We start from the raw sequence: 22,481 nt of genomic DNA, 5'->3' as shown, positions 1-22,481 counted from the left end.
ACAAGCATCTGTCCTCCAAAAGTAACACATACAAGGTAAATTGAAGAGCTTATAGCCAAACCCAGTCCAGGTGAGTACCCACATTGGTGCCAAAGATATCTATTGAAGCAATGTCTGACAAACTTTGTATAGTTTTAACAATGCAATAAATGCCTCTATATGTATCCAACTCAAAAGGGTCAAATTTAAAACAGTTCATATATCAAACAAAACCATCCTAACTTATGTTTCATATTCCACAAAGTCTACACTCTACAGAAACACCTAGGTCTTCTCAAACCTGAGCCTTGAGAGCTTGTGAAAACTTCATAATCAAGTATACAACGTGTGACAAAGAATTTATATACGTGAACATGTATCACTTGAATATCACTTGTAGGATATTATAGGAGATCAATATTCATGATACCTTGGCAACAAGGACTCGAAGGGTAAGAAATGCCTCTTTCCGGAGATTTGCACATCCACGGTGTCCTCTCAGTGCCTCAAGTTCAGCAGCCTTTAAGAGAACAAGAGAAATTATTTTGGACAATTATTTACAACAAAATAACCAAAACAAACAGATCCGAAGAGTGACACAGATAAGTAACTGAAATTAGATTACCAAAACAATGCAACAATAAAATAAACTGAATAAAAACTAAGCATATACGACTTACTTGGAGAAGAAGTGATAGCCAATGCCCTACTGCAGCTTAAGCATTTTGAGATTGGAGAAATGCTAGCAAACATTCTAGCGATTCTACACAATTCCTCGAGAGAGTATTATGATACACAAAAGAACCATCAATAGGTTTGCATGTAGGCATGATAACCCTTCGCTTGCATGAACAGCAACTAACAGCAACTTACCTGAATAAATATCACATTCATTTACTGGTTGTGGCCGGTGCCCTCCTTTGCTTGCCATAAAGAATTTCCCACACTCGCTAAACTGATCATAATATTATAAACAGATTAGCTGGATTTATCAAACACTAACGGATAAACTTTCCCAGCCACTTAATGGCAACCAATCCAATTATCTCTTCTTCATCCATAAGAAGCACAAACAGCATGATCATAACAACACTATGACCAAATAATCTACTCCACCTCAGGTCCCCCTATCAATGCAATTATGCCATTGACAGAAGGTTTCCTTGCCAGTGGGCAGAAATCCATCACGAGGCAAAGGAACACTCGATGTCCAAAAGAACCAACCTACTGACTCTTCTCCTCCGGACCAAGAAATCAAGAATCTGCGATCAAACAGCCATGATAGGGCTGGAAGCAAGAAAAAGCATCACTGGCCTAATGAGAGAAAAAAAAACCTCCTCGTCAATTGCCATCTTCATTGCAAGCTAGGCGGCAGCAGAGCTCGCCATGAAAATCTGTGGCCAAAAGAATCTATTCAAAAGAATCCTTGTACCGACACTTCTCTGCACCAAGGATCAAGAATCTGCGATAGAATGGCCACCATAGGACAGGAAACAAGCGAAAGCATGCGATCACCATCGATGCAACTATAGAAAACCCTCCTTGTCGATCGCCACTTTTGTTTTTAGCCTCTACCAAGGAAGCTAAGCTGGCGATGGAATCTACAGCTAGGTTTTCGCCACCGTCGAGGAAGGGGCGGTCATGAAAATAGACCAAAAGAATCTTTCTCAAAGAATCACCGTACAGAACCATCTTTGGACCAAAGATCAAGAACTTATGATGGAACAATGACAATAAGGATGGAAGCAAGCAAAAGCATGCCATCGTTATCGAAGACCGATGCAACGAGAGAAAACCCACCTCCTCCTCGTCCATGAAAACTAGGGTTGCGATGGATTCAGCCACCACGCTGTCGCCACCATTGAGGAAGTGGTTGGGCAGCCTGAAAATTGACCAAAAGAATCTTTCCTAAAGAATCCTCATAATGACCCTTAATACTTGGTCGTCGTTCATATAGAGAACAATATCCCTTGCTATCAACCACACTAAAATATATGTCATCTCTAGACAACAAGAGAAGGGAACAGTAGCTTTCAAGATATTCCTTGCTGCCATATATAATCTGAAGAAAATGAAAGATGAGCAGTGTTCAAGCATGGAAAGTTAATTCTGCAAAATAAGTACCACAGCTAATTCCTCAGCTGTCACTGTCCTTTTATTTTCTGAAAGCTCCATCCAAGAACACTCCAGAATCGATGGATCCTGTGGGAAACCAATAACTAAAAATGTCTCCGAGTTCTAATTTTCTGACACTTACTAAGACCTGAGCTTTCTGAACAAATTCAGAGATATCTGTGTGGTCAAAGTCTTCAATATCAGGTACAACGTATGTGACTTATTGGGGCTTTATTGAGCAACTCACTCCATTCTTCTTAAAAATTAAATACTAAACTAAATTGGATACCTCAGAATCAGTAATATCAAATATAACATAGAGTAGTCAGAGGAGATATAACAGATAAACAAAGACCTAGATATCTATTTAGCAGCAGAAGTTGTTTATAGGAACCGGATCACAAACCATCCAGTTTTTCTTCCCATCAGGCTTTTGGACAACTGGTGGCAATGTCTTTTTGGGAATCTTTCCTAAACTCAAGCAATAATCCTGCAAGTTTTCTTCTCCAATTTAGCATCAAATAACTCCTTACTGCTTGGTAATCCCACTCTGGAAAGATAGCAAACATAACAAAAAACAAATATTCAAACTAATGAACAAATAAAGAAATGCCAACTTCAACAAAAGTAAAAGAATGTCCTACTGGTTTCATAAAACAAATTAACCTTTGAGAAAAATTCGATGATCCTCGCTAAATAAGATTAGAGTTGAAACTTCAGTTTTGAGCGTCAGAACAAGCTTGACCAGAGCCTTATATCTGGGATGTATAAGTCGTTGAAGGTCTGCTTGTGCATCCTTACCAATCAGTCAACATTGCACAAGGGAACATATAGCTTGTGCCATTTCATGCAACTAGTATGTACTAATCTAACCGAAGACTTGTATGGTAAAAAAAAATCATAAAAGGGCAATCCCTAAATACAAATGAACTTCAAAATATTTCTATACCAAGCTATCGATGACTATTTGGGCCAAACGATTAAGCTAACTGATCTTCACTAGCCTTTAGCCTTGACAGATCAAAGCCAATGGCTTTAAAAAAATTGAGATCATCTGAACCTTTTCTAGAGGAGTGAATGACACAATGACATTTCAAGGTTTGAGATATATCCTACCATTTATATCTAGCATAATGACATTCACTTTTGAAAATTTTCATGTCTGGAAAAGATTTCCAACATTAAAATTGAACATAAAGATGCTTGATAGCCTCTATTTCTGTGCCATGCAGTCACTTCATCAATGATATGACAAGAGATGCACGTTACACATCGTACATTCACATTTGACCGATAAAGCTAGATGATAAACAGTATGACCTTTCTATGTTGCACCACAATATCTCAAATAGAACATGGGTCAAAGATGTCAGATGCACCAATGAGGACTACAAGACAGGCAATTTAAGGATGGAAAAATAGAAACATAAATCTCAGTAAAATGCTTTTCTTGTAGTGTTTAATGACCAATCACACTTTATCAAGACAACCAGAACAGTTTAAGAGGACTCTAACAGTTGTAAAATACCTTAACTTACTCATATGAAAATGATACTGTGTACCTTGGTTAGTCATATGTGCAAAAAAAACCTAATTTGAAACCCAAAATTGCAAAAATTAGTTTACAAAACCTGTAGTTAAGTTAAAATCCAAAACATGTTCAGATGCTTCAACAATACCTACATTACACTGGAGGTATTTCAAGCTTACAATGATGGCTTGGGTGGTCAACCTATAAAGCACATCGTATGCATGCATCAGCAGCCACATACTTCTGCAAAATCACTAGAATTCCTATTTGGAACTCTATTCAACCTTGTGATATTATCATTCTTATAGCATCTGACAGTCTAATGTGTCATTAATGTGAATTCAGAAAGTGCACCAAATGTGGCCACTTGCTGTTCATAAGTGGAACAATGATAAAATATTTTGGAGACACCCAAAATTCCTTTCCTTACCTAGCCTTAAATGTTTAAATGTTTCAATTACTTTCCCACTATCCACTGATATATTTTCTTAGATGAACAATATATTTGATTTGTTTAAACATCCCACTATCCACTTATATTTTCTTAGATAAACAATATATTTGATTTGTTTAAACATCCCACTATCCACTGGTATTTTCTTAGATAAACAATATATTTGATTTGTTTAGACAACCAACAAACCCATATTTCATCCATGATCGAGTCTTGATGTACCATCAAGAATGAACTTGTCACCAAGCCAGTGTCATCAAGATCCACTTCCTCCAACAGCTTCTCTGTTAGAAAAAAAAAGGTACACTTTTCTATATAACCACACATTTATAAACAAGTCTGTGTGCCAATCTACAACAAAAAGAGGACGAAAGAACTTGTACCCATAATATTATTTCTTTTTAGTTTGCATCAGAAAGAATCTAAAGTATAATATAAACTTCAAAACCAAAATATTACAAAAAAACATACCATAGTAACTGTACATTTGAACTTGTTTAATGTGTGTCTATGCAGAATATAATTAATGTTCCTTGTTTCGCATGGCTGGCAGATCCATTTCTTTCCACAGCCCATAACCAAAGAAATGCCTTACAAATTGTCTGTTTCCTTCTTTCAAAAAAAAGGAACGAAGAGGAGAATACAGAACAACTCTACTCTTGCTTAAACATGAATAAATTTAATAAAGACATCGCCAAGGTCTGTTTCCACTCTCTCTATAATTTGTTAAAATTATAAAAAAATAAAGCATGCCCACCCAGTTTCTAAGATCAACAAGACCACCAAAGCGGTAATGTTCGTGATATCAGCTTAGAGTAAAACCAAGAATGAAGAACCAAAACCTTAATTCCCAACTTCATCACAATCTAATTCCTCCATCAATTTTAGAGAGAAAGAATGAACAGAAAAGAACATAACACTCAATCATTTTCTAAAGCCACATGAACCACAAGACCCTAGTAGTGAGACACAAATACAGATTTAGGGTTGGCATGAGCATCCATAAATAGAATAAGCTAAAGCAAAGTGGAGAACTATGCAATATTTCAAAAGACCTAGACTCAATCATGAGACTAGAAAGTCCAATTAGTTTTATTGATATTGTTAAGTGCATAAAGTCGCTTCTTTTTTAACGAAATAAACAAATATTACAATTTAAGATAAGGATAATTTTAAGTAGCACTAATTGAATAAGTTGGTAAATAATCCTTTCAAATGGTACAAAAGCTTATAATAACAAAACAATGTACTACCAGCAAATTAGGAAATGAAAAGGATGAAAAGAAGAAGACCTTGTTGAAGTTGTAACATCACCATCTATAAATGTGCTTAGATAATTAGAAAATAGAATGATATAACAACAAATTGACAAACAAATATTTTCTTCGCATTTGACATCAGATACAAAGACATCCTTTTGTTAGAATTTAGCTCCCTACAGGTTGTATTCCAGCATTACACCACTATATAATGATGCGTGGAACATAAAAATGACCTCAAAATTAATACTAGTCAAGCTATAGGATGAACTGTTGCTAAACCAATGTTTGTGAACAAGTGTATACAACCAAATGAGTCAATTAATACTATCATAAGTAACATAGTAGAAAATTACAAGATCCATTATATCATACTCTGAAAAGTCCCATTAATTTGTTGTTACCCAATTTATCATGAAAGAGAAAGCCATACAATATAGTTTTTACAAAAAAGAAAACAAAGAACAACTAAAATCACTCAAGTTCAAGATGTGATACTTACTGCAAGACATAGTGTACACCTAAATCATCACAAACACCTGATTTTCCTGGCACTTGATGCCTGCCAAAAAAATATATATCAAAATCAGAACAAAAAACCAAATAAAAAACCTTAACCCCAGATATAAACCTTAAAAACACCAAAAATCTTATATACAAGAGTGGGAAAGGTAAAATCTAGACGGACCAAGAGAAGTTTCTTCGATAAAAAGAATCTGATTTTGGTCTTCCACTTCCTAGCAATAACAAGAAAGGTGGGTCCCCTGCCGAGACTTTTGGCGTTTGACAACATGGTCCAGCACGGTCCTTATCGAGCCATTGTTGAGGCACTCCATGATGGACCTCTACCTTCTGGCGACGACCTTATTGGCATATATCTTGATCATACCCTAAACCAGGTGAGGAGCTGCAACAAAAGGTGGAAGAGGGAGGGGGAGGGACGAGAGATCGGGGAAGGGATGCTGTTACTGCCGTTTCACCGATGGAGAGGAAGACACAACAGCCGTTGTTCACTGAGGAAAACGCTGCAATGTCAAGAAGTACCTGGAGGATCCGGAATAACCTATATTGAAGATGAGGTGGTGGAGAGAGGATCTGGGATAGGGGACAGAATTTTGGAAGGGAGGGGGAAAGGAATCATTGAAATAACTTAGGAATCCGATTTGACTACTATTGAATATTGTCTACAAATCCACACACAAAACAAAATCCACAAATCATTGAATCTTGTCTACTAATAACCTTATTTGACAACCATCGAAATACCCTAGGAAACTTAGCATCTATGCCGATCACTTCCCTAACTGTGTCTGCACTGAACTATCATAACAATGTTGACACCTTTATACTGTGTATTCACACAACTAAAAGACGTCTTTAGACGCATAAAACTTGAAGAAAAACAAGAGCACCGTTAAAGGATCAGAACAATATATGTAGGCCTCGAAAGATACCTGAATGGTCATGCCATCGTCTGCGTCTATCCACTTTCCACTAGTAAGCCCCTGAGTTCTCAGAGACCCGATTCCATCGTAGTCAGTCATGAACAGCCCGCTGCAATTCCATACTCAACTGACTTCCAAACAAAATGCCAAGACTCAGAAGATATCATGAATCGACACCACATGGCAAGACCGAAGACGAGGAAAGATCCTTTCAAGAATCGAAACGACAGGAAAAGGAGGAAAACGAGGAGGCAAGATTGAACAAGAGAAAAGATAGCTTCAAGAATCAAACTATACGGCAAGATTGAAGACCAAGCGAAGAAGAAAGATGGATCCGAAACGAGAGCGACCAAGAGCTAGGGCAAGATTGAAGACGACGAAAAAAAAACCCATCAAGAATCAAAACTAGAGGACAAGATTGAATACCAAGCGAAGCAATTGATCCGAAAAAGCAGGGCCGTGAGCCGGGGACTGACAAGAGCAAGAGAAACGCTCGAGGAGAAACCTAATAGCTTGCTTAGCGGCAAGGTGGAAGACGGAGGGGGAGCGAGGAGGGATCGGGGAAGGGGGGGCGACGGCGAAGGACGAAGAAGAGGAGAAAGAGAGAGATACCGGGGGGCAGAGACGCCGCCTCTGCCGTTACACAGATGGAGAGAAAGACGCAGCAGCCGCCGTTCACCGAGGAAAACGCTGCAGCGACAAGAACTAGCCGGAGGAAGACACCGCCATTGCTTCCGCTGTTCGCTGATGGAGAGGAAGACAGCCGCCGTCCGCCGAGGAAACGCCGCTGGGATAACAGCCACCGCTTAGGGCACGGGAACGCCCGCGGAGTGTGTCGGGGGGTGACTAGTGTTAGTTATCTTGACCCAGGTTTGACCCAGCATCGTTGAATCAGGCCGAAGCCAAAGCCCAGCACTGATTGGTCCCAAACGAGCGCATGGGCCAAGAGCCCGCCCAGCCGACTTATCGGGTGATCGGGCATCAAGAATTTTTTTTTTTAATTACCAAAAATAAAAGAATAATTAAGATTTAAAGTAATTGACACGGATACGTTTGTAATAATTAATGTCTGTCTGGGCCCAATATCGAATTGGGCCCAATATCGAGTTGGACGTACTATGTTACTACACCGCAATCTCCATACAGAAAAATCCAATTATTTGAACTTATATATCCTCGATTACCATCAACGATTTGGATACGTCGACAATAGTTAGGCTCAAACAGATTCTCCTTGAGTCTCGTTATAATTGGATTCTTCCGAATAACTCTTTCTCTCTCAATCTAAATGATTTTAGCTAATGATTTGTTTGAGCAATAATTTACAAAATAACCGACTATACTAGATCTGAAACTTTCAAACTTATAAGTTTAGTATCAAAGAGTGGGGTACTCATACAGGACATCCTTGATGTCTCACATCTATGGATTAGATACACCACTGAGATTATGGAATAACTATCAACCATCCAATATTTCATGAGTGGATCAATTAGTAAACTCGTACTCCAATGAGCACTTAAATTGTATCCTTAGTGTCCCCACATGAGCAGGAGACAAACTACCTCCTCCCCCTCTCCACATAACCTGGAGTTTTGAAGAGTATCGTCGTAGTCCTACCGTGTGGATTTCTATTAGAGATGAGGACGCTTGACCTCGTTCACCCTCTCATAGAGATCTGTATGGACTGTTCTTTTGCTGCGCATGTGATGTCACCCTCAAGATTTCCTAATAACCCAAACCCCTAACCTCTAACCTCTAAATACTAAGCCCATAAAACCCTAACCAATAAACCTTAAACTCTAAATTCTAAACCCAAAATGCTAAACCCCTTCATTCAATTTTTTTTTCACTTTCGACTACAAATTTCACTTGTTTTTAATTCATCCAAACCCCAAACCCATAATTCCTAAACCCTAAACCCTAAAATTACATTTAGATCAAGATCAATCGACAAAACATCATGGACGGCCAAAATCCATCTCAAATGAACTATCATAACTAATCGACAGTCCCTGATCGATCTCTAATAAGATGAACGGGTATGATCAAAATCAAGCTGGAAGCGTTCCCCACTTACCGGGCTTTCGTTCGGCCCATTCAATCGGTATCTCAAGCCCAATAACTAGGTGGGAGCCCATCTAAATAAGATGCGCGCTTCAATTAGAATTCTCTAGAACGTCTCTCGATCCCGAAAAAACCCCGTGGGCGGGAAGGCCTAATGCTCGTCTTATTTCGCCTTAACCCTACCGCCTCGACCTCCTTCGCAACCCTAAGAAGGATGCCTCCTTCCTTGCCGAGATGGCCGACTTCCTCCGAAGCGCCCCCGCCGTCGCCTTGCAACCCTCTCTCGAGTACGCTCTCTCCTCACATCCCCGACAGCATGTCACCCTTTTGACTCAGAGCGCCCTTGTCTCTAGTGTTTTGACTTTTGCGTCCAAGAACTTGGGTCGGAGTTTCCTGTTCTTCTTGATGGTTTATTTGATCGGGTTGTTTTCTATTGTTTGCCCAGTTATGCCTTATTCCTTTTTCTCCTTTTGCTCGATGCGGCGGTGTAGTGTAGAGAAGAGAAGAAGGCTGACTCGGATGGGGGTTTTGGGAGTGGCGGTGCCCCATTAGGTGGGCATGCGATCGGTGATTCTGCGGCAGAAGGGATTCTAATGTGCCTACAAGAACTTTGAAAGAAATGCCATCTTGGGTCTGTGGATCAGGTCTGTGCTTCTTGATAATTGTTGGTTTTTTACCTTTTAGTTTATCTAGACGACCATTATCGACCTGTACCAGGTAGTAACGATCAAAATCTCGATCTTTGTCAAGATTTTGATGATAGGACCGAGATTTTGGGTCTGTGGATCAGGTCTGTGCTTCTTGATAATTGTTGGTTTTTTACCTTTTAGTTTATCTAGACGACCATTATCGACCTGTACCAGGTAGTAACGATCAAGTGTTCCTTTGCCTCGTGATGGATTTCTGCCCACTGGCAAGGAAACCTTCTGTCAGTGGCATAATTGCATTGATAGGGGGTCCTGAGGTGGAGTAGATTATTTGGTCATAGTGTTGTTATGATCATGCTGTTTGTGCTTCTTATGGATGAAGAAGAGATAATTGGATTGGTTGCTGTTAAGTGGCTGGGAAAGTTTATCCGTTAGTGTTTGATAAATCCAGCTAATCTGTTTATAATATTATGATCAGTTTAGCGAGTGTGGGAAATTCTTTATGGCAAGCAAAGGAGGGCACCGGCCACAGCCAGTAAATGAATGTGATATTTATTCAGGTAAGCATTATCTTGATTGAAGCTTAATTAGACTTTCGTAGTTCTAATGCTTGAGTGAATATTCTTGTCCAATTTAGTTTAGTCTCCTTTCATTTTTTTATGGCATGTTATACTTAGGTTTGTATCACATGATATTAATTTAGTAATCTCTTTTTAAGTAATAGAAGCTATATAATCGATTTGCATTTTCTTTCCATAATGCATTTTCATTACTAAATCTATTACATCTGTCATCTGATATGTTTTACATGTCAATACATCATCTTAAATAAAACTTTTGGTTGGCTTGACGAATATGCATTCATGAATCTAAGATTTATATTTTTCCCTAAACCCGAATATGCATTCATTAGCAGGCTTTAAAGCAGCTGCAGATGGCCTAAAAATTCCCCAAAATATAGATTGGTTTGATGTTAGATAGTTGTTGGTTCATTCCTTACTCAAAAGCTTGAAATAAAAGTTTACAAAGATTGTGATCTATAAGTCAAAACACCCAAAAGTTTAGTTGCATAAGTTGGAAATATGATTGTTCTTGTGTCGGCAACCTAACTAGGTTTATAGCTATCAAATTTGGATTGAATTAAAATATCCTCCTCTTTTGGTTCTATTATAGGATCCAATGACAAGGATGACCTCTGGTATTTATTAGCATCAATGTCATCATGGAACGAGGTGGCACTTTTATTACAATATGCAATAAGCCAACTCTGTTTTTAGACAGAAGACATTGTCCTTTCCAAATTGGATTAATTCTTCCTGAATAATGTCTTTTTAGCTTATGGAGATATTTTTGCAAAAGCATATAATTTGATAATTTTATCCAAAGCTGGTCTTTATGTTCTTTTAGAACTTCACTCATGTTTAATTATGTACAAAATTTGCTGTTATTTTACCTTGGTATCCATAATTTATATTCTCCTTTCTGAATTTTGCGTATTATTTTCCCAAAATTGTTGTAGGCTACTTTCTAATACTCTGTGAGTCTATATTCACGTGAGATTTTCAGCGAGAATTTATTAAACATGACATCTAGATCCTTCCTAGAATTATTTTTGTGCATGTTTTTTGTAGGAGGTAGATCCTTTACTAAAAAACCTACTTCGTTTCATGAATCCGCAATTTAAACCTGCATTTGTCTTATAATCATGTGTCCCTGGCCGCTATTATGATTTCATATGGCTTTGTTTTTTTCCTTAATTTTAATTTCCATAAGCTAATTATATTTTGTATTGTATGATGCCTATTGATGATTGGTCTTGCTTGATCAAAGCTTTGGAATCTTTATGAATTTGTAAAGCAGTATTTCCTATGTTAAAGGAAGATCTTATTATCTCTTTTCATGTTGGCCGAGTGGACATTTGTGTTGTCTACCATTTAATTTTTGGTACGTCCTTAAACTTTGAACATTTCTCCACTAGCCATTGTGATTTATTCTCCTTGTTGTATTCCTTATGTGCATAATATTTTATTCTAGAACATGTGTTTTTTCCTTAATATAGGCATTCCAAGTACTCCTAAAACAACTTAAAAGTTATTTGTTGAGTACTCATGTATGAAACTATACTTACAACTCAGCTCATATATGAAACTATAGCTAGTGGTCCATCATCGATGGAGGAGTGTAACTAGCAATCACCAAGGTCACATCTCCAAGAAGCTTGAGGAAGCAACCAATATTTGATTGCTTCCTTAGGGTTTGCTAGGGGCGAGTTGAATTTGGAGATGTTTAATCTTTGACCATATGATTTAATGATCTTATAATATAAATTTTTAACCATAGAATTTGGAGATGTTTGATCTTGGCTGAAACATGCTAAGAAGGGGAGAAGATAAAATGGGGATATGCTGCCAGCGAGAGTAGGTGTGACAATAGTTGTTGCTTGTAAAGGGAGAAGATAGTTTGGAGAGGAGAAAGTGCGACGACTCATATGAAAGGGAGAAGAGGGTAGAGAGAGGGGGTTACCACCAGAGGGGAGGGGTTGTTGGTCGTAGTTTGTCGATTGCTATTCGCCAAGCACTGTTGATCGCCAATCACCATTCACTACTGATTGCCAATCATCCTTCATTGTCGATTGCGAGGAGAGTCGCAAGGAGGGCAAGCCAATTCCTTCATTAGGCAAATCATTTCTTATTTAGGGATTCTCAGCTTCAATGTGTTTAATTTAATATATATAATCATATATATATATATATAATTAAATATATAAATTAGTGGCAAAACATACGCTGTCACTAATATAGATTTTGATGACAAATGAGAAAATATTGTCAATTAAGATATTATTTATCATAATATATTTTTTTATCAAGAATTAAAAACTTTTGTGACATAGTTGGTAATAATATCGTCACTAATATCCAAATTTTAAGGATTTAGTGATAAATTATGGTTTGTCATCAAAATTTTATTTAGTGATAAAACTAAATATCTAATGAAATGTTTTCTTGTAGTGTTCTTGAGCATTAGCTTGGACTTCTTGAGCTTACTAGCTCGGCTTCTTGAGGCTTCTATTACTATCACCTCTCTCTAATTTCCCTCCCTTGCTTAGCCTTTCCTTGTATAGCTGTAGAGGGGTAAAACTCCTTACTAGAGAAGCACTAGAGTCTAACTCTCAGTCCACACAAAGGACTCATAGATTCTCAATTGGAATCTAACTCTGAGTCTCATGTAGGGACTCCTACTCAGTCTTCTCAACTCGAGTCAAACTCCAGTTGAGCTCGGGCTTGTCTTTGGGTTGATCAAACTTAGAGTTGAGTTGTGATTAGGAATTTACTAACAGTTGACATGTAGTTACCATGTGTCATCCAAGTCATCCTCCAACGTATACAAAGATTCAAAACAGAGAAACACAAGCTTCCTTCTCGTTCATCATGGTAAGGAAGATAATCACTAAGTTCCTTCTCTCCCATTATGATATGGAAAGCAATCCTAAACTCTCTTTTCTTCCTTTATGACAAGGAAAGATATTATAAACTTTTTCCTCCCCTTAAAGATATAAAAACACATCCTAAACAGTGAAATGAGAAGAATCTCTCTCAACTCTCCTGAGCTCTACAAAACCCCCTCCACTTTGCTAACTTGAGCATCAGAGGGGTTGGGTCAGAACATCCCCTCGACGTTGGCTGCTTGTGTAGGACCCAGGCGCGTTTAAGGAGCACCTCGGAGTGGCACCAATGTGCACCTCGAGTGACCCCGAACTTCCTCCAACAGACAAATCGCACCTCGAGGTGATGCGGAGCATCAATAGACAAGACCAAGGCGCACCTTGGGACAACTCAGAACATCCTTCAGCAAAACCTCAGGAGTCCACTTGTCACCCCAACCTCACGCTCGAATCACACCCACGCGATTCGCTTAGGTTTCTGGACGGGTCCGCATTTTCGAAACAGAACCAGGCCGTGTTGGCTCTTTAGTCAACGACACTCGAGGTCACAACAAGTTGGTTTCATCATCTCTAATCATGGTTCTCCTTATTTGGAGTTGAATATGAAATTGAAGATGGGGAAACTCTGGTTCATTGGCTTCTTTTGTGAACCGCTTTGTTGAATCAGATTCTACCCTTTGTGTCCTACTTGACTATTTTGCGCCAAATGTCATGGTACTAACCTTCTTTTTAACAATGGTGTATTCATCCAAAGCCTTCTCTTGGTCGATCACCAAGTCATACATCAAAGGTAGTATCGATGGATCAAACACATTCAAGTTCTCCGTACATCTCTATGTATAGAGGAAACCGTATGAGTCTGATAGCACCATGACCGGTATACGATCTCTGGATATTAGATAGATGAGGGACTATAGGTACTTGGTAACTAAGAACAAACAAGTCCAATGGATTGAATTCCCCTGTATCGTCTGGGGACTATAGCGTAGTGGCCTAGTACGTCCGCAGTCGATGAGTCGAGTGAATTATTATGAGGATAATAATTCGTTGAGCTATAAGTAGTTTTGATAGGTATGACTCACGGCTAGCTCGATATTTGGCCTAGAGGGTCATACACATATGGTAGGCATTGCGATGAGTATAGGTTCGAATATGAGATATATGCTGGACCCCTCATCTTATTGGATATCTAATAAGCCTCATAATTATAGGATCATATGGATGAGATCCAATAAGAGCCGATGAGAGATTATTGGATAGAGATCCACTAATCTAAGAGGCTTTAGTAGTTGAACGAAGATCCAATACCCAATAAGGCAGGATCCATTAGGGTTAAGTTGACAGGGGACCTCTATAAATAAGAGGGAATCAGTGGTTCATAGGCTAGAGCCTTTGCTTGCCTCTTTTATTCTCCTCCCCCTCTCCACCTCAGAGCAGACTTGGAGTTTGGAGGAGCGTCGTCGTAACCCTGCTATGTGTATCACCGCTAGAGAGGAGGGTGCTTGACCTCCTTCACCCTCTCCTAGAGATCTATAGGGATATACGATCTCCGTAGGTAACATAATCTATCTCACACATGGTTTTCTGTTTCGTAGATTTTGCGCACCAATCTTCCCACGACGACGAACATATCTTTGGGAATTGAGGATTTGTTTTCTGTTCTTCCGCTGCGCATTTGATGTCGCTGAAAAGACCCTAAGCTTTTATCATAAAAGAAAGAAGGGAATAGGGATTGATCGCTTCGAGGGGATCAGCCTCCTTGATCACTTCAAGGGGATCGGCCTCCTAGGGTTTGTCCATAGACTGGAATAATATTTCATTGATTGATTGATTCATTGATTTCCAAAAAGAAAGGTTTACATCACTATTTATAGAGTTCCACCCAGAGTCCACCAGGACTTAGACTCTAATAATAAATAAATATTAAATAAATCTTTACCTGACTCTAGCTGAACCAAATAGACTCAATAAATAACTGAACTAAATAGACTCAATAAATATTATTGAAAAGCTCAAAAAAAAGGTCCTAACAATTCCTCCCTCTTCAAATCTGCCTTGTCCTCAAGGTTGAGTAGCATCAAACTCGGGGTGCTTCTCTTTTAGCACTTTAGTCTTAGGCTATCTATAACGCATCACAACCCGTTGATCAAGTAAGTATGGTCTCCACTTTCTGACAGTGTATACAACAGGTTGGTCTTTTAGTGTAGTAATTGTTGCAAGAAACTCGTGGTCCTGTATAATCAAATTTTTCTTTGAACATTTGCTATCATAAGTTAAAATTCGTCCATCAACGATCTTTACTTCGAATCTGTCACAGCCTTCAATGTGGTAAGCTAATCGAGCTGCAACTTTCTTGTCCATAAAATTATTAGTGCTGCACGTATCAATCAAAATAGTGACAGACTGATGCTTCAAAGTTCCTCTGATTTTCATAGTTTGTGGGTTAGCATAGCCAGCCAATGTATGCACTGTATATGTGATGTCTTTAATATCTTTATCAGTTTCCGCACCTTCATGATCGAAGTCCAACTCTTCTGCTTCTGGTTCCTCCTCGATCGACTCAATTATCATAAGTTTTCCCTGTTTGCATCGGTGCTCCTTACTCCACTTTTCATCGCAATGCCAGCATAAACCCTTCGCTAATCTTTCTTTAAGTTCTTCTCGGGTTAGTCTGCAAGTGATAGGATTTCGACTGGGAGTAGATGGGGTGTGTTGCTTGCTGATTACCTTTTTATTGACACCTCTGTTTCGACGTTATTCCATGCTGATTTTTTCCTCATGCAGGCATGCAAATGAAATCGCAGCTATCATGGTGCGGGGTTGACGAGCCTTAACTTCACACTGAATCTCCGAATTAAGCCCTTCAATAAATGTATCCAGAAGTTGTCGTTCCGACTAATCTCTAGCTTGATTTGACAATCTTTCAAACCTGCTCTGATATTCCAACACTGTAGAAGTCTGACAAAATTTGGCGAGCTGCCTATCAACATTCTCGTATTCAGATGGTCCAAAGCGAATAACAAGTCTTCTTTTAAATTGCTCCCACGAGCAGACTCCGTGGCATGTTTTGTACCAATCATACAACTGGATTGCATCTCCCTCTAGTTGGATTGAGGCTATTTCCACCTTGGATTCTTCTGGAGTTCTGTGAAAATGAAAAAAATTTTCTGCCCTAGAGATCCAATTGGTCAGATCTCCATCTTCCTATCGTGGAAATTCTACCCTAATGCGTGGGTAGTGTGTTTCACTTTTCCTGTACCTCCCAATCTGTTCAACGTATAACTTGAGCTCCCATCTTGTTGGAACCCTCTAAAGTGCTCCAACAAGCTCTTTTTTGTTGCCGATTCTTAATTCTGGTTTCCAATGCTTCCATTTGTGCTTTCGCTGAATTATCGGCAGTCATTGCGTACAATTGCAAATCGGTAATCCCTAGTTATTATTTCTGATGTCTGGTCCAGGGCATCCGCACTGTGGCCGTTGCGGTCGCTGCAAGAAGGAAGAGGTGCTACCCTATGTTTCAGTCGCTGAGTGAGATGAGAGCGCCGGGGCCTGGAAGGCGACGACTGCAACTGTTGTGACTCACGGCAGCGATCGCCGAATAGTTAGGTTGAGGCTGCGATGATGGCAACCGGCGGCATCGGCAGCGGAGGCAGAACAAGAGGGAGCGGTCGTTGAAGTGGTCGGGGTTGAGGTTGCAGTGGAGAATAGGAATCGACGGTGGCACTGCGAGGAACAAGGGCAATCGATGATTTGCCCTGTTTCCATCACTAGAGCAAGGGGAAGGCTGCGAGTATCATAGCTGGGCGGCGAGCGGTGTCGTCGCTGGCTAGGCAGTAGCAGCGACGGTGGTGGCAACCGGCGTTCGCAGCAGCAAGGGGATCCACGACTGCGACGATGGTTATTGCCCTATTTCGGTCACCAAGGATGCAGAGCAGGGGGAGCAGCGGTTGGGAGGCGAGCGGTGGTCATCGTACGGTGGCTGGCAGCAGTGGTGGGTTGGTTGGAAGGCGACGACGATGACGCTCGAGGCGACGACGATGGTTGGAAACAAGGGCAGCAAAGGTGAGTTGCCCGTGATTGCCCTGTTTTTGTTACAAAGGATGCAGAGCAAGGGGGAGCGACAGCTAGGAGACGTGCGGCGGTCGATGCACGCTCGTTCTTTCGAACTAATCAACTTTCTCTTTTACAGGTCCTTCGGGACCTGCGAGAGGTTGCAAGTGGGCTGATCTTTGTGGAGCAATATCGCAAGGGCGGTGCGCGACTTAGGCAACGCAAGCTAAGTTCGTGCCTTTGCCGCAAGGGTGCCTTGCGACTTAGGCAACGCAAGCTAAGTTCGCGTCTTGGTCGCAAGGGTGCCTCACGCCTTAGGCAATTCTAGCTAAGGCCGTGACATTGTGGTATCAGAGCAGGCAAGCACTTCGAGCGAGCAGCGAAGGAACTTCGCAGCTTCGCCATTGCAAAGCATCGTGTCGAATCAAGCAAGACGAGGCAAGCCGAACCCTTGCCCCAAGCAGCCGCAGGTGGGCTGCATGTGCACACTCGCTCTCATGCTGTTGGAGTTGCTCAAGAGGAGCGCGGCAACGAACATGATGAGCGAGAAGTTGGCTACTCTCCGCGAGTAGAGGAAGCGCAATCTGGAGCGCTAACTGGGAAAAAGAGTCACAAGGAGAGACTCACAATGACGGAAACCCGCCTGGATGTTCTTGAAGCGAGCATGGAGGAACTCTACCATGGCCAACAAAGGCTTGTCGGGGTAGAGAGCTCGCAAGAGGAAGCAGAGTCCAGGATCGATAAGGTCGAGGCCCTAGTCGACCGACTGTGAGATGACACCAAAGACTCCGTGCAACACCTGCAGGAAGTTGTGGCGGAACTCACTTCAAGGGTGGCTATGCTCACTAGAGCACTAAATGCGGGAGGAAGCAACACCCGCGTTGCACCACCACAAAATTTGAGGGCACCCGAGCCTCACGGTTATGGAGGGGCCAGAGATGCCAAGGAGCTCGAGAACTTTCTGTTCGACATGGAACAATACTTTCGAGCTACGAGGCCTGATTCTGAAGAGACCAAAGTTTCGATAGCGACCATGTATCTTAACGGAGATGCAAAACTTTGGTGGCGAACCCATTGGGAGGAGGTCCAACAAGGTCGGTGTTGAGTCGACACATGGGAGGACTTGAAGCGGGAGTTGAGAACTCAGTTCCTACCGGAGAACACCGAGTTCGTCGCAAGAAGGAAGTTGAGAAAACTCCGCCAAAATACTTCCATCTGAGACTATGTGAAGCAATTTTCTGCACTAATGCTGGACATCCATGGTTGCAACTTGATGTTAGTGTTGTTAGTTCCATTAAAATTTGAATTGAAACAACATAAAAATGTAATGTTTCAGATGGTTGTGGTGCTAAAGAAAATTGCCACTAGAGCTTTGCTTTCACATTCTGAGGCATCGGAAGAATTTCATGAAGGAATAATAAGATGCTTTAGGGCGATGCTTCTCAATTTGCAACCTTGCTCAATTAGTTCCTGTTCATGCAAGCAAAGGGTTATCATGCCTACATCCAAAAAGGAACATGTTAATCATTGAATGAAAAAATTGGTCCATTCCCTCATCAATATTTCGTAAGCGAAGTGAGTAGGATTTTTTTATAAACCCTGCTCATTGCATACTCCGATCGATTGCCGCACGAATAACATTAATTGCTGCTGCTGACTATAGTGATCTTTGGTATGATTAATTGTTAGGAAGCCCAAAACTGCACCTTATATGAGCTTGCTGTTGTTCCTGCAGCTGTTTCTGATCATCCCTGATGCAGCAAGACTTCCCTGACTATAGTGATCAATTGTTACCTGAATTTGGATCTGCAACATGTGCTCCAATTATTCATGTTGCTGAATTTGGATGCAGCAAGACATCGCCTCCTCTCGTCCCTTTCCTCGCAAATCGCCAGATATTCATCCCCTCTCTTTCTTGACCATATTTCTTCGTGCTTTTTTTTTTTTTTCCATTCTTCTATTGTTTTGGTATCTGAAAGGACCTGAATTCTAGGTTTTCGTTGGGTTTCCATCAAACTTCTTCGTGCAAATTTCCTCATGGTCCTTTTCTTTCTTGATCAATATTTCTTCGATCTTGTCCTGTCGAATGGGTTCTTGACTTGATTTAAGTTTTTAGGTGTTGTTTTTTTTGGTGGCCAGATGAGCGAGGAGCCATAGGAGGCCGTTGATCGATTGAGGAAACTTTTGAGGACGTAGGGGCTTGTCGGTGGAAAGTGGTTTGATGACTACGATGCCAAGACTGTTCAGGTATCTCTGAAGGCGTGTGTCATGTTGTTACCAATTCTTGAAGGTGGCTTGTTTCTCTTTCAGTTGATGTTCCCTTGGACTAAGAATTGATTGAAGGCGTGAATCTTTAGGGCAGTTCACGTGGTAGTTTAATTCAGTACAGTTAAGGAATATCTGTTATTCAATAGGAAATGGAGATTGATTACGATATTTTTTATGGAATTATACGATGGTGGTTAAGAAATAGGGACTAAGTGTCATTAGTGAAAGTAGAAAGAGGTGGGTGTTTTGGGGGTGGGGGTAGTGCGATGGTTAAGTTATAAAAATAAGGGGGATGGTTTAGTTATGAAAAGAATTAGGAATTGTAATTTAGGGTGGAACTATATGGTATTGTTGGTATTTACTGATCTGATCGTAGCTCCACTAATGGACCACCTACATATTGGGCGATTCATGCCTGGTACAAGAGTACAAAGTAACTACAAGTGCATGATCTTAGAGGACATGGAGGTGTCAGCTTGCTTTGTCTGTGTGTTCGTTTAGGTACAACATATACAACAACTTGTTGGATCTTCTGCTTTCAGTAATTTTGAAAGCATTCAATATTTGATGGAATAATTTTATTGGATTTAATGTTGACAATTACCAATGGATTTTCTTATATTGGATTTAAGTTTCTCGAACAACAGAAGGATGAATCTAAAGTTTCTACCAGTGATAACTTAATCTCCTCTGGTTTTGCAGCACCTTGCTGATTCTCCTTCCAAACAAATCGAGATATTGGACCCAAATCAATCAGCATCTTCTTCAACTAAAATCGAATGCTTACAATCTGATATAGTTGGTGAGTTTGTAAAAGTTTTATAGTTGTAGTATCTTACTCTTTGAGTAACCACTTTAAACATGGAAACAATGAAATTAATATATTCCTTAGCCAATTAATTTTTACTGATATATGCAAGTCTGTAAATTTACATTCCATTGTATGTGAAAACTAACTATCTTCACATCTTTGTGGTGTCATCTCTAGCCTTAAATTAAATTGAGAGCTTCTATCTTGCCAAAGTTACTTGTAAGAATTACTGTCTCTTTTTTGTAGATCTTTTCTTTCAACTAAGCGTTTATGGTTTTCTAATTATTTGGAATGAACATGCACTAGTAAAGCATGAACACATTGATAACCCAGAGGAGGTGGGAACACAACTTTCTGGTTAATGCCAATTCAACCCCAATTCAATCTGCACTCTGAAGAAGCTAATATGAGTAAAATATGCCACGTTTGTTGAAGCACCAGCGCATGAAATTCTGTTTAATATAGGTAACAAATATTTTCCTGTTCATGTTTTTTTTTCAAGCATTAATAGCATAATCATAATGTACCATATATTTGTTGATTTTTTATTAATAGCATACTGTACCATATAACTGTTGATTTTTTTTCTAGTTCACATGTCAAGATTTTCTTTGTAGATTGCAATAGAAGTGATGATATTCTTGTGTTTGCTTTAGTTGAAAGGGTTACAAGATTGGAGTATAACTATCTTCCTTAAATGAGCGTGGGTGTAATATGCCCTCCCACATGCTAAAGAAGAGTTAAAATACATTTAGTTAGCATTGTCTTCCTTGTATATTGGCATTCTTGACATAGAAAGCTAATCGTTTTGCTTTGAGCAACATGCATATATGACCCTTATCGTTGAATGACCAATATCAATTATTATTCTTACTGCAACTCAATCACTAGTTAGGATAAAGAATGCCTCTTATGGTATTGCAGCAAGGTGTTACCAAGCTGGTTTTGCCTAAATTGTGTGATACCCTTGCGTGTCTGTCTACAAAGGGGCAGCTTTCCTAAAACCACTTATGGTCCCTTAAGGATAGAAGATGGGTTAAAAAAAACATTTAACTTTCGATCCACAAGCAATCATTTTAGTAAACACATAATAGACAATGTAAGTTATAAACACAGACTTCGCAAGCTTTGAACGGTGGTTCACCATGGTCCAAAGTCCTGATAAGTGCCCACATGACATTACTACTGAATAAGGCAACGAACCAGCCTTAGATACTACCCCAAAGACCCATCTAGTCATGTGTCACCCGGGTAGCTCCTAGGTGTTGTATTAGTTGACACTCTACATCACTTCGCGGAGCTAAAAAACCCTAAAAATAACTACTTGGATGGCTTGTTTCTAGGTAATTTTGTCTTTACGTGATGATTGCACATAACTTGCATTTATAAGTCTGAAATGATCATAAAAGCCAACCAAATTGGGGTTATCAAATCTACTACAAGCATTCTACATGTGTAAAGCATCAACACAGTCTTATGGATTTGCATTTGATATGTTTTTTTCTTAATTTTGCCTCAACTATTGCACTCCATTTCGAGATGGACGAAAAGCTTGATCGCATGGTGACTCACCTTAGCCTCAGGATGAAGATATGCTCGAGCCCTTGCTTGCTAAGATACTCCCTTATTATATCTTTTCTTCTGCCTCTCCTAACACATTGTAATCATTATTTTGTTGATTTTGTTGTATCGAAAGTGATAATGATGGAAAATAATAATTCGAAATGGCAGACGTCACATGATCTGTATTATACCCTCCTTTATCGATTGGGATGAGATGATCGATCGCATTCTCACTCCAGTCTTGCTGATGAGAATATGCTTGAGCCCTTACTATGATCCTCCCTTTCTCTCTTCTCTCACCTCTCCTTCCCAGAGTCTTGATCACAATTAGGTTTAAACTCGATTGGAATCTGAACTGAACTGACCCGGTAGTTCATTAGTTCTAAACCGAACTGGAACTAGTCCTGGGTGGTGTGGTTCCCATTCCTCGGTTTGGGAAACTAGAACTAGCAATTCCGGTTCCAAACTAGTGGTTATGGATTCAAATCGGTTAAATAGGAAAGAAAACAAAATGAAATCACATTTAAAACTTATGATATAGTGGTTAATTTTTTTATAATTTATTTTTTTATATCAACATTTTTGTCATTGCATTAACTATAATTATACATCTATTTTTTAAGTTTTAGAAATAAAATTATGAATTTCTTTTTCATATTTTTAAATTAGTTTTAATTAAAAATATTAAAAATTTGTCGGTTCAAATCGGAACTGCCCAAATCAGAGTCGAAATTGAAATCGGTGGTAAGTGCTGCCCCCTCCTATTTATTTTCATTGTTTTATTTTGGAATTTTGTAGCTAAAGAGGGTAAAGTAGTATTAAAAATTTTTGCTTCGTCTGCCTGTGG

General features: G+C 39.7%; 2 long non-coding RNA genes across 25 annotated transcripts in view; one reads left to right on the top strand and one right to left on the bottom strand.

The window, feature by feature from the left end:
• The window catches only part of LOC135637529 (uncharacterized), a 33,857-nt gene extending 26,245 nt beyond the window's left edge, over positions 1-7,612 (bottom strand). For 11 of the 17 annotated variants that reach the window (XR_010496299.1, XR_010496306.1, XR_010496314.1 and 8 more), the window contains exons 1-6: positions 7,396-7,612; positions 6,793-6,914; positions 5,841-5,900; positions 2,761-4,363; positions 660-2,644; positions 410-499 (exon numbers count right to left, since the gene is read on the bottom strand). This is a non-coding gene — a long non-coding RNA (uncharacterized LOC135637529). The remainder of the gene's footprint in view (positions 1-409; positions 500-659; positions 2,645-2,760; positions 4,364-5,840; positions 5,901-6,792; positions 6,915-7,395) is intronic. The other 6 variants (XR_010496301.1, XR_010496303.1, XR_010496308.1 and 3 more) reach the window with 6 other exon arrangements.
• A 1,363-nt stretch (positions 7,613-8,975) lies between these two features.
• LOC135637962 (uncharacterized) lies at positions 8,976-21,813 on the top strand. Of its 8 annotated transcripts, XR_010496437.1 has the most exons (7): positions 8,976-9,137; positions 9,342-9,494; positions 9,976-10,057; positions 18,728-19,239; positions 19,963-20,062; positions 20,249-20,536; positions 21,611-21,813. It is a non-coding gene; the product is annotated as an uncharacterized LOC135637962 (long non-coding RNA). The 8 variants fall into 8 exon arrangements; XR_010496436.1 differs by having other exon boundaries at positions 20,318-21,813; XR_010496434.1 differs by having other exon boundaries at positions 20,249-21,813.
• Positions 21,814-22,481: the final 668 nt, after the last annotated feature.

Source organism: Musa acuminata, chromosome BXJ3-5 (genome assembly GCF_036884655.1).
Source record: "Musa acuminata AAA Group cultivar baxijiao chromosome BXJ3-5, Cavendish_Baxijiao_AAA, whole genome shotgun sequence".
Classification (NCBI taxonomy): domain Eukaryota; kingdom Viridiplantae; phylum Streptophyta; class Magnoliopsida; order Zingiberales; family Musaceae; genus Musa; species Musa acuminata.
This window is presented reverse-complemented; position numbering and strand designations above follow the sequence as displayed.